Consider the following 13,364-nt stretch of genomic DNA (forward strand, 5'->3'; position numbering starts at 1 on the left):
TACATTTGTCTATATCTATCTCGATTCGTTTTGGCTGTTACAAACAACCGTTTTGTGAACAAAATTAATATACCCTTGTGCACAAGTGCGCTCGGATATAAAAACAAAGACGCGTAAATATAAAGGCAAAAATGAAGACCAAGGTAAATTTAAACACTTTACTTACATATATATATAAAGGCAAAGGTGAAGAGGAATATGCAGATGAAGAAAATGACAAACGTAAAAGTAAAGACAAAGAGGAGGACGAGGATACCGATAAGAGTAAAGATGAAGATAGGGGACGAAATATTAAAATAAAGGTAATTAAAGAGGAAAGGATATAGAGAGAGACACAGAGACTCAATCTGGGAACTATTATGGAATTTTAGAGATTTTCGGGATTCTCGGGACTTATCGATAAAATAATCGATATTTTTAAGATTGAAAAAAGATAAAATATAACCTTAAGCAAAAGCAGAAGTTTGTACATATGTATATTGCTTATAAGACAAAATAGATACATATAGACATATGTAACGTAAGTTTCACTTCTCCAGTGTGGCCCAGGCGCACTTACTTTTTTTGAACTCGGTTCAAATCGCTTATGCGGTTACAGCGCCAAATAAAAAGATCAAATGGTAAATTATCTTCTTCTTGGATGCGCCAGAAGGAACTAGGAGAACATTCCTTATAAGATTGTGGCAAAGGTTCGATGAAAAAATTACATAGCCGTAGCTCTCGCTTCGTCTGGAACATCTGCGACATTGTTACCAGGTGGAAACACTTCTCATTTAGCTCTTATGCTGCCATTGAACATACAAATCATCGAAACTCCCACGTGCAATATTTCCAGAACATCCGGTATGGGAAAAGTACTTACTACAAAAACGTGAACTCATTGTTTGGGATAAGTGCACGATGGCACATACAAGATTGGTGCGAGATTTGCGTAGAAATGTTCAACCATTCGGAAATGCATTCATATTGCTCGCAGGAGATTTTACGCAAACATAGTCTGTAATTTCTCGATTGACACCAGCGGACGAGATAAATGCTTGCCTGAAATATTCAACATTGTGGCAAGACGAACATACATACATACATGGCAGTTGACTACGAATATGCGTGTCCAACTACAGAGCGTTTAATCAGCCTAGGTATTCTCGCGACAATCACTGAACATAGGGAACAGAGAGCTGCCTGTCAATGAGAGATTAGGATGAATTTTATTGCCTGATAATTTTTGTAACTTATAGCGTTTTCTTTTCTCAAAAAAAGTTCTGCCCTTTTATATGGGAACTCTTGCTTTGCGTTGCCCTGAAACCTGAGAAAATGTTGCGCTCTTTATATGAGAATGAAACAGAAAATATACTACTCCATCACAATTTATTTATAGAACTTAATAAAGCTGAATTATTCACTTGGCGTGTAAGTCTTTAACAATTTTAAAGCAAAACACTTATTTCTGATAGGGAAAATAATTGCATTTTTACAAGATTAAATTAAAAATCAACCATGCAACTCTCACCCTCACGTTTATTTGAGGGCAGAAAAGGCAGCACTTTCGCCGGATCAGAGCGCAACCTGCTGAGAAAAGAACACGACGCCTTGTGAAAGGGCTGAGAAAAGAACATGAAAATGTGACAGGGCTAACACAAGGCAGAATAAGTGCAGCCTTTTTTCGAGAAAAGAAAACGCTATTAGAAACATCGAAGGGAGAACTGATCGAAAGAATATTTTTTGGATATTCAAATTAATTATAGGAATCATGATTGGCTCAGTCAACGAGCTACTCTTGCCGCGAAGAATAATGTTTTTCAATCCAGCATTCGAAGTGACGAAATAACATATATGTACGTCGATAAACACCATTGTGGAAACAAATGAAGCAGCTAGTTATCCAACGGATTTTTTGAACTCGATTAATCTTCCAGGGATTACCCAATATACTGAAATTAAAAATAGGTGTGGCAATTATGATGTTGCGGAATATTAATCTGCCAAAACTCTGAATCCCAAATTCGATTGGCATTCGGAATCACAATCAGTAATGCTCAAGATCAACCTCTGAAAAGGTATGGTTTAGATTTAAATGCCGATTGTATCTCACATGGACAAATCTAAATAGTTGTCTAGAACTCTATAAAAATCCACATTGTGGCTATTATTGAAGCTTTGAGCTTGGGAACCAACAAATTCACTCACTGTGTCGCAAAACGAGCCGAATCTCTCATTGGCTTCAAATTCCAAACGCTCCCGCTTGGTTTTTCTTGCACTCCGGGTCTGCTCATTAAAGCTTGCTTCCATTGCTTTAAGCGGAGAGCTTTTTTCAATGTATTCATCACCACCCACATCTGATACGTTAACACTGACGTTTACTTGCTCCTCGACAAAGCTGAAGTCCAGATTAGAAATTGCAAATAAATTGCAAATAATAAATAAATAATACAAATATATAAGAATGTACATAGCTGGCAAATTACAAATGTATACATAGGTGCAAGGACATGCAAATATACGAAAATCTTTAAAACTTACTTTCGGGGAGCAACGAAACTGTGTAAGAAGCTCATGGCATCCATGTACCTACTGCCATGTAACGAGCTCGTCCGCTGCAGCTCCATACTTTCCTTTGAACGATGCATTCTCCCGCACATACCGGTCCCTCAGTGACTTCCACCTGGTTTGGCAGTCCTTTTCTGTAGTTATACACATTTATTAGGTACATACACATATTAAGTTTATAGAAAAATAGTCAATACGATCAAACGAACACTTACCAGATACTCCCACGACACTGGCAACGTTTCTCCAACTTCTACCAAAATGGAGAGAATCTTTTCAAAAGACTCTCCAAGATTGTCTATACGTATGGTATCATGCTCCTAATTTTTCCCTTAATGTTTTTTTTTTTGCTTTTCTTCATTTTGTAAGTTTGGGTACAATCAACTATTATATCTGGCACTTCTTGAAAATTAGTAGTTGAAACAAGGGATAGGAATTGGATAGTGGCATTCATAGAACATTTCTGCTGTAAACCAGTGTAATTAGTGTCGTTTGTACATATTGAAAACGGTCTTCAACATATACCTTGTTTACACATATTTCTTTGAAGCATTTATACAGGTGTTATTTTAGCGCACTCGCTATTCACATATATTCAAAAGTAAACAAAATTTGCTATTTTTATTCGATATTTCTTTAATAATTTATTTCCGCGGTGAATGGAAATGGAAGCGAACAAGAATTCAAATTTATTATAACAATGATTCAAATTTAAAACGGGCTGTATTTCTTTGTGTTTCGTGGTTGACTATTTGATTTTGTACATAAAAATAAATTAGATATTATTAAAACGCTCACATAAAAAGCATGCTCTGTGAATTATGCGGATATACATAGTTCGAGCTTTAAGCATTCCCTTGAGTCAAGAATTGACATTTGGAACTAATTATTTATGTAAATTTCTAGCGAGTTTATAATGTGTGTAATTAAAAGGAATTTAGGTAACCCTGGAACACTAATCATATTTTTAATACATACGTAAACACTAATTATAAGTCGAATCGACTAGCATGTAACGGGTGATTTTTTAAGAGCTTGATAACTTTTTTTTTAAAAAAACCGCATAAAATTTGCAAAATCTCATCGGTTCTTTATTTGAAACGTTAGATTGGTCCATGACATTTACTTTTTGAAGATAATTTCATTTAAATGTTGACCGCGGCTGCGTCTTAGGTGNCTGATTTTTTCAAGTTTTAGAGTAAATAAAGCGGGTGGTTTCAGCACTGACTTATCGAGAAAAGCTTTTTTTTAATTTGTGTGAAAATTATTGAAATAAATAATAAAAAGAAAATGCATGTGCAACACGAAAAACAAAATTCAATAAGTGCTTTCCCTATTAGCAAGAGATATTTATGTGTGTACCTATCAATAAAATATGCATTTATGTACATACATATGTATGTAAATTAAATGGTCTGATCCCAGCAAACATTTGGAGGCATAGCTGAGTATTTGAGGAGTCCCATTTCGGACTCTTACCCGAAGTGTGAAATGAGGGTGTTTCCCTTCCTCCGATGGTCGACTTATATGGGCTTAAATTCACAGATCAAATGAGTCTCAATATGAGTCATATTGGACTCTTATTAGCCTCATAAAAGGCTCATTTTGGACTCTTTTTAAAGCAATTTTCGGACTCATTCGTATATGAATCTTTTCACACTCTTTTTGAGGCTCTTAAATGTCTCTTATAGGCCTCAAAAATAAATACATTCGGACTCTTATTTTATGTTGTCCTTTGAGCCTATTGTCCTTATAACTCTCATTGAACTTCAAATACCATACAAACGTACAGTGCCGAACAGAAGTATTGGCACAGTGAATTTTTCGCAATATATGCAAAGTTCTTTATTCTAATTTATTTTCGATAATTTTGTGTAAAAATATTGTTCATTCTACACCAGAAAACATAATAATAAAATCTATAAACTTTGTGCAAAACTCAGGAAAATTCATTAAATTTGCACACTTATTTACAACTTTTTATTCAGATTTTTTAGAAAAATTCTAAGTATGCAGTTTTATGGTGATTTTTGGAAATTTTTTTCACGCAAGTTCTTCCATACAAAGTAATTCGACAATTATTTTTTGTATGGAGAAAATGAGCAACACCTTCCACTAAAAAAATTGCCAACAATCAACGCGATTTTCTAGCAACTTTAAACTTGTACTTTGTTATACTAAATTTGAATGGGCTATTAAACTGCATACTTTGAATTGTTTTTTTTTTTAAATCTGAATAAAAAATTGCAAAATTTAAAGAAATTTCCTGAGTTTTGCACAAAGTTTAGAGATTTTATTATTTCGTTTTCTGGTGTAAAATGAACTATATTTTTATAAAAAAAATATCGAAAATAAATTACAGTAAAAAACTTTGCATATATGGCGAAAAATTCACTGTGCCAATACTTTTGTTCGTCACTGTATGTGCATGTACATACATATCGTTACCTAAACATAGAAAGACCCTAACTCATTTTCTTTCGAAACTCAGCTTTGTAAAAAAATTTGTAAACTGTTTAGTAAGGACCTAATATAATTTAAAAACAACTACTATATCAATTAATTCGTTTCAGTGTGTATTAAAAACCGACGTTTTGAAGGAATTTTCGACCGAAGAACTTTAGTTTTTATATAGCTTTATAACTACTCTGTAAAGAAACAAAAATGTGAGATAGGGCCTTTCTATATTAAGGTAACGATATGTTTGTATAATAGGGTTCGGCTTATTTATAAAACCCTCGCACGAAAAGTTCTCAGGGTATAAAAATGTTCCTTATGATATAAAAAGGAGAAATGTAAAGTTACAGGCTAACCCGATACTGTTTAGAGGTAGCGATTTTAGCTTGGGGTTTTACATACTTATATTATAGAGAAAATGAGTAATTTCTGTTTAAATGTTTGATTTTACATTAAATAAAATCCAGTTTTACCTTGCTTATAAACATGGCAAGTAGACCTGAGCCACTTAATTTCATAACAGGATTAACCTTTTAAATTGGTACAAATATTTCAAATATTTTCAAATATCGCAAATTTTTTTTAAATAAAATTCATGAAATCGATTTAACAAATCTTTTATTTTAAAAATGAGATCTTGTTATAATATAGTTTTTAAAACTAAAAACGTATATAGTACATTTAACCCTTAATTAGGCGCATTAGGTCGAGGTCATTTCAAGTTGAAAAGAAAATGTTTTGGAGTGCTTGGAGCATGCTCGCGCTCTGTCTAGCTTCCTAACTCCCCGCGGGGTATGTAAATAAGTCACGGCGAGGACATCGCACAGTGTTTCGTGTAGAACAAGCTAGGTGGACAAAAACAAAAGTTTTATTCCTAGAATTTTGTATTGAGTAATTAATCATAAGGCCAATATAACGGGGTATTTACACTTGTTTGTTATTTTCACTTCTAATATGTTGAGTAATTGAAGTAAGTAAGCAAGAGCAGTCGAAGTCAGAACTGATTTATTTGAAAAATTTGTTTTGAATATTACGCTTCATATAACTTTAAGTCACCACTTCTACTTAATTTTTGTGATGGAATCTGAACTCAAAGGTAAGCTGAAGTTTTTGATTATAATCTTTTGTCAATTTGATTATTTTTAGTATGTCTAACATTCCATGATTAAGAAAAAAACGATTTTTTATATACATTTTCAACTTCAGAGGTGGAAAAGTTATATGTCTCCTCATGTAACCCCTTGAAATCTTATATATATTATAGTCATGAGTATCTGTTAACACTCGAAACAAAAAACCATTCCGAATTCAGTGCACATATATTTTATTTTATTTTTTTCAGATTTAGTTATAACCATAAAAAGAATTGAGTTTTTCGAAGTTTGGTTGAAATATTCGAAACAATCAAGAAATAAAGAGTTATTAAATTTTGTTCTATCAAAATATGATTTAAGTGAAGTAACGGAGCATTCTTTAAGAGATTTAACCATAAAAGTTGCGGCATATTCGTCAAGGCTTTCTGAGAAATGGAAGAGCTCTGGAAGACATCGGGGACGGTTTATAAATAAAAACTCGGAGTGGTTTTCGGGTACAGATATGACTTTTACAGTTTCTGTACATTTAAACTTGCCATCAGAACTACCAGCTACATCTTTAGGTAACCCAGGCCCTGGGAGACTAAAGAAGGACTTCATTCATTCCAGTCAAAAAACTAAACGGCGTCGAGTGGATGACTTACTGCAGTCCAGAAGTGCAGATGAGTTAATTTATGCGGCAGAAGTATCAACACGTATGTCCGGCAACAGGAATATTGCAAATATTATAAAAAATGCGAAAGTTAACACTAAAGTATCCACGGCGAAAACAATATGTGAGCAAAGTGCTAGATGTTTGAGCAGTGTAGAAGCTTTAGCATACTATGTAGATAGCAAGTCGACTACTCATGCGTACAAAATGACTCGGAAGTCATTGGATTATATAAAATATTTTAATAAAATATTACAATATGGGTATCAAACGAAAGAGGTTTAGGAGATCTTTAGTTTGAAGAAGGCTATCAATGGAAAATCAATTAAATCTATGAATTTATACCTTTATCTTCCTATGCTTATTTGAATTTGTAAGGAAAAACTAAGTGAAGTTTTCAATGCAACGCCTCAGTAAATCGCTTAGAACAAGCTAGCTGGACAAAAATATTTTCTGAGATTTTTCGTTTCATATCGACGGCTGAGTGGAAGATCGACCTATCTCGGCTGCCAGTTCGAAAACGCCCTATCTCAGAAAATTTTTCAACAACGCTCTATCTAATAAAACTTTTCAAGAACGCCCTACTTCAGAATTTTATTGAAAAACGCCCTATCTCAATAAACTTTTCAAGAACGCCCTATCTCAGCTGCCGATTCAAAAACGCCCTATTTCAGCTTATTTTCAATGTATTTTCGTTCGAGATAGGGCGTTTTTGAACCGAATTCTCAGATAGGGCGTTATTCAACCAAATTCTGAGATGTGTTTTTACATACCAAATAAGCAAAAATTTACAACCAAAATTTGGAGGTTATGTTGAAGTTGACAGAAGTTACCATTTTTTACTAGAAAGCGATCCCGTACTTTTCAATGTTACTCTCTCGCTCTGATCGAATTTTTATTTTTTGGCAGTTTTACTAGTCCGAGTCCGAGGAATACGGGATTGCACCTAATAATATGAATTTATTTATATTTCCAAATATTTTATTGCCTGCTGCGGTTTTCACTCTGTAAGCAATTATCCAAAATTGTTCAGAGTCGGATGGAATGGTTCTGAGAAAAGTTATTCCGTGGGAAGGTTTAAAGATTTAAATATGCAGTTTCCGCTGATTTTCTTTCCTTCAAAGTTAAACAGTGAATTGGCAGGTCCCTGAAACTCACCATCTTGTGATTCACACACTTTTCTGATGACAAAATCAAAGCTTTTTTAAAAGTATTTAATTGACTAGGTTAGGGATGCACAGCAGGGGTGCACGCAGTCGACGTCGCGGGCAAACTGCGAACACGCGGGCGTGCTTGGCGAGGTGAAGTGAGCTGTACGGAGATGGCAACGTATACATATTAACCACTACACACTTCCCTGCAAAAAATGGGACTAATCCGGGATGACTCCGGGAGCAATCGCAAAGGAGCATGCGACTAATACCACTTTTGATCTCTTTATATGGAATGGACTGATCGCTTTTGTTCGAGCATGTCCTATGAAGAGACTAATTGTTCACCTTTTTACCCGAATGGGTATAAAAAGCGACTAGTCACTTTTAAAAAATAAAAATTTGCGCCAGCTGAGATTCGAACCGGGGTGCTCAGTTTTGTTAGGCGAATACTCTCTCTGTGTGCCAACGCCGCACATGAAATTTCATTGACTAAGTGCGTACATATCATTAAATCGTTAACAGTACCCGTTAGAGATGAGTTGGGGACTAATTGATCTCCAATTATACCCATAAGGGATGAGTCGAGACTAATTGATCTCCATTAGTACCCGTATGAGACTAGTTGCGACTAATTAATGACCAATTGTAATTGATTGAGAATAATTTCGGAATACTCTGTTTAGAGATTAGTCGCACATTTTTTTGCAGGGTTATTTTCAAGTAAAAATGCGTGTATGTATGTGTACTTTTGCGACAACTGAGCCAGTGTGGCATCAGCGCACCAGAAAAGGCCAATTTTCCAAAAGAAAAGCGCCAAGTTTTTATTATCATGTTTAATAATTTTTTTGTTTCAGTAAAAAGGTATATATGCATTTAGTCACGTTTATATTAATAAATTAATTTAAATACATTTATAAAAACGCAAAACATATTTGGCCTTATTCATAAAAAATAAAGTAGGTTTAAAAAGTTTTATAAAATGACGTGTTCATACATTTTTCAGTTTATAAACCTTTTTTAAAGCTTTAAATGAATTCCATCGTAATATAGAATGTAAGTGTATAGTGTATACACAAATATGTACTTATGCAGTCGGTGTGCTTAAATTAAAAAAGTATCACTAAATAACGCACCAAGCATTGAAGTTCAATTATTTTGGCTTTTTGATTTCCCAAAAGCACTAAATTTAGTGCAAAATGCATGATGTTGGCAACAGTGAGCTGAGCACATCCATGCTCAAACAGTGATGCCAGATTGAGTAAATGAAGTATGTATATTTTTCTTTTAAAGCAAAACTTCTAATTGGCGAGGAGATTGGTTGTCACATAGAACACTGATAAGAATCAAACTTTTCTTAGAACTTAATTACTATAATCAACTTTCTTTATAGATGAATATATTTTTGTTCGTATGGAAAAGAGAGGGAGGCTGGCTTTAGTATAATGCCCCATTCCCTATATTTTTAAACCGCAAGGAATTTTTAGATGAGACTTAAAAAGGATATTGACTATTGTGCGGCCGCCGCACACAAACTACACCGGGTAGTAATTCGAGCTCCGATAAGCTCGGACGGTGGATTCTCTCTCAGCCAAATCTTAAGCGTTGATAAAAATTGATAAATGCTCAACTTAAAAAAAAAACGTAGCTCTTCATTTGAGCTACTATTAGTATTATTTAGCTCATTTTAGTTCTTTTATTCGACCGTTTTAGCTCCAAGCGAAATTATTTACTAGCAACACTGATCCTCACCGCATGAATGTTCGACACCAACTCAATGCTCACGTGATTTTTCAAAATAAAGGAAAAGAGAGCTCAAAGTGGGGCTGAGTTAAGAAAACTTAAATTTCAGTATAATCGATTCTATAATTGTACTAACAATATGTAAAGTTTTTTTTGTGATTCAATTTGTGTGTCAATATCAGGATGTATGTCTCTTACAGTTGCAAGGCGTAATAAGCTGCTGAAGTTGTTATCGGGGAGCCGATTTCTCAAACGCGACTTATTAAGTTTCATGGTAGAGAAAAATTGTTCACACGAATAAGTGCTGCCGAACATAGCAATAATTTTTGTTGCAAATGCACGTATATTTGCAAATTTTAGAGGGCAAAGATTTTTGTAGAAATCAATAATGCTCGATTCTTTATAAATTGCCTTTAACTCAGGGTGGGCAAAAACTCGGAGTTCGAGCGAGCAAGCGAGCAAACTCCTACTCAATGCCTCGCAGACAACGAGGCGCTCGCAGCTCGAACTCGTAGCAGCAATGAGGCGAGGCACGAGAAGTTTGGCTCGCTCGCCAAACGAGCGAGCGCTGCTTGTTTGCTCGCGCTCCTATTAAACGAGCGAGGCTGTTGTGTGTTGCCTCGCTCGCAGTGCGAGGCGAGTAGCTGTCTGCATACTCACTCTGCTAGGAAAGACGAGTGAGCGACGAGCGAGTGCTCCGAGTGTACTATACATTACATGCATTTTTGGGCATAAAAATGTGGGAATGTATGTCAATAGACTATGTACGAAAGTATGTTAATAATTGTATGTACATATGCATATATATATGTAAAGTGTTATATTAGGGCAGCATTTAAAACAACAAATAAAATTGATTGCAGCATAGCTTAAGCATAGATTATTGAATGAATTATTTTTTAGAGTTATATTCATACATGTGTACACACATAACATGCATATTTATATATGTTTGTATGTACGTATTTATGTATATATGCATTTATGTACATATGTATGTATTTTGTCTTTACAGAGAAAAGTATGTAACGAAGATATTATAATCGTTTGTGCCGCAGAAACAAAAAACAAGTAAGCACTTGTTAACACCCCCAAAATAGTTTGCTACTTGTAGCAGTTATGCTGTATACCTGAATGAAATATAGTCCTTGGTGAAAAAATTTATTTGTGGCCTGTTGTTCAAGGACATATGTACATATGTATGCATGTATATATGGATATGTAGACATGGGAAAATTTGCGTAAACAAAGAATAGAGACCGGTTCGCATACAACTTTGGCGTTGCGTTGGCGTCGAATTTCAAAGCAGCCGTCCACATATCCAAAATTTGGCAACGCTAAGGCCAACACAAAGCAGAAAGATCGCTGCGTCGGTCGCCAGCTGTTGCAAATAAATAAAATTAAATGAAATGTTTTTTCCTTTTAATCAAATGAAGGCAAGAAATATAATTTTTCATGCAATTATTGATATGAAATATTAATTTATCTCTCGTTAATATGTTAATTTAGTGGCCAAAGTAGTCTCTGCCAAGCTTCATTGTAGAACGCATACTTTTAACTTGCGTTCTGTCAAACCAACGCCAACTACAAAGTCAACGCGAAAGTTCTATGTGGACCAGCCTTAATTATCAAATAGTAGTTTGTATTATCCTACATACATACATATGTATGGGGGCTAAACCAGGAATATTCATTTGAAAATGCTGATGTCCTACTCATTTATGAAATGAAGGACAAAATAATGATTTGTATAAATATTATATTATCATTTATACATATTTAACATAGTTACTTAGTCAAATTACCTAGTAATTACTTGTATGTAAGAATACAAAGACAAATTATCTATCAGAAGCATTGCCCCTTACATATTGAAAAAAAGTAATAAAAGTTCTCAAAAAAGCAAAATCGCTACATTGACATGAACATTAAAAACATTATACCTACATAGATATGTATGCACATATGTGCCTACCTAGTAGATCAAACTGGTCAAAATAGCACGAATCTATTCTTCTGTGCATGAGAATATATACATAAAAAAAATGTACACATATGTATGTATATACATATCTGCATGCGTGCATACAATGCTTTACTCGAAATTCTTAGTTGCTGCAATTTTTATCCCATACATTTTTGCGGACCAAACAACGCGTTTGCCTGTCTAATCTGCTTGCCTCATTTGCCTCGCTCGTTTACTCGCCTCATCTCCCTCGCTCGTCTGCTGCTGCATATGAGTGCCTCGCTCGCAACGACGCCCTCGCGAGGGCAGAGCTAATGAGGCCCTCGTTTGCTTGCCGCTCTACTCTTGCGCTGCCCTCGTTTGCTTACTCGCTCGCTGGCTGCTCAGCGCGTGCGCTCGTACTTAACGAGTGCTCATTTGCAAACAGCCTCGCGTGTTGCTGTGAGTTGCGCTAGCTCAGAGCAAACTAACGAGCGAGCGAGGGGCTAAAATGAGGCAATTCCGAACCCTGCTTTAAACTCGTATCACATTGAAGATCTATTAGTTCCATTTGCATATGTAGAGGTGCATTAAAAGTATCAACAGCAAAAGGAGCAATAAAATCTTAGACTGGAATTTCAGTAGTTCTAGCTCGACGAACCCTTCCATGAATTCTTTTTCCAACTCCGAAATTTTCAAAACGTATTTTGCAACGTCTATAGTTAAAGATTCTGATAGACTCTGAAGACAAGGGAAAAAGTGAAAATTCTTCTCTGCAAGTTGTCGGCTCCACAATATTAACTTCTTTTTGAAGCTGTCAATTTCATCGCTCATTTCAATAATAAGGCGATTCCGTCCGAGCAAGGCAACGTTCAACTTATTCAAATGTTCCGTTATATCCATTAAAAATGCCAAATCCGTTATCCATTCGTTATTTAAAAGTTCTGGAAATAACATTTGCTTGTGCTCCTGGAATAGACGAAAATTAAACATTAACGAAACTAATGTGGAGCCCCGACTCAGCCAGCGGACTTCTGAATAATATGGAGTATCGGTATGTTCATTCTCTGTAAATTCCAAGAAGTCCTTAAATTCTCTGTGATTGAGTGCATGATGTCTGAGAAGATTGACACATTTTACAACTATATTCATCAGATTAGGCAAACTAAGTGATTTAGCACAAAGGGCTTCCTGGTGTATTACGCAATGAATTGCAAGGAAACTATCATTTATATTTTTGTCCTTAAATGTTTGCTTTAGTCTTCCAATAAAGCCCGTTTTGCAACCGGTCATTGACTTTGCGCCATCTGTTGCAACACAAACGATTTTTTCCCAGTTTAACCCCATTCGACGAGCACAGTCCTCAACGCATTGAAAAATGTCTTAACCTTTCGTTGTTCCCTTCATAGGGATTAAATCGAGAAGTTCCTCAGTAATAGTAAAATCACTATCCACCACACGTATAAAAATTGCTAGTTGTGCAATACTGGCAATGTCAGTACTTTCGTCTACTGCTAAAGAGGCAGCAATGAATGTACTTATTCGCTGCTTTAGTTGACGCTCGAAATCATTTGCCATTTCTTCCATATGCCTGCTGACAGTTGTTCGTGACAAACATATTTCTTCATATTTATGAAGTAAGTTTGGAGATAAAGCATTTACGGCTGTTAGCAAACAAGTTTTAATTAAATCACCATCTGAAAATGCGCGATTTCTGTGCACTAGCTCCAAAGTTATTTCATAACTTGCCCGTACCTCACCTCCATCGCACTGTC

Source organism: Rhagoletis zephyria, unplaced genomic scaffold (genome assembly GCF_001687245.7).
Source record: "Rhagoletis zephyria isolate East Lansing unplaced genomic scaffold, Rhagoletis_zephyria_1.1 Rzeph_scaffold_01037, whole genome shotgun sequence".
NCBI classification, from domain to species: domain Eukaryota; kingdom Metazoa; phylum Arthropoda; class Insecta; order Diptera; family Tephritidae; genus Rhagoletis; species Rhagoletis zephyria.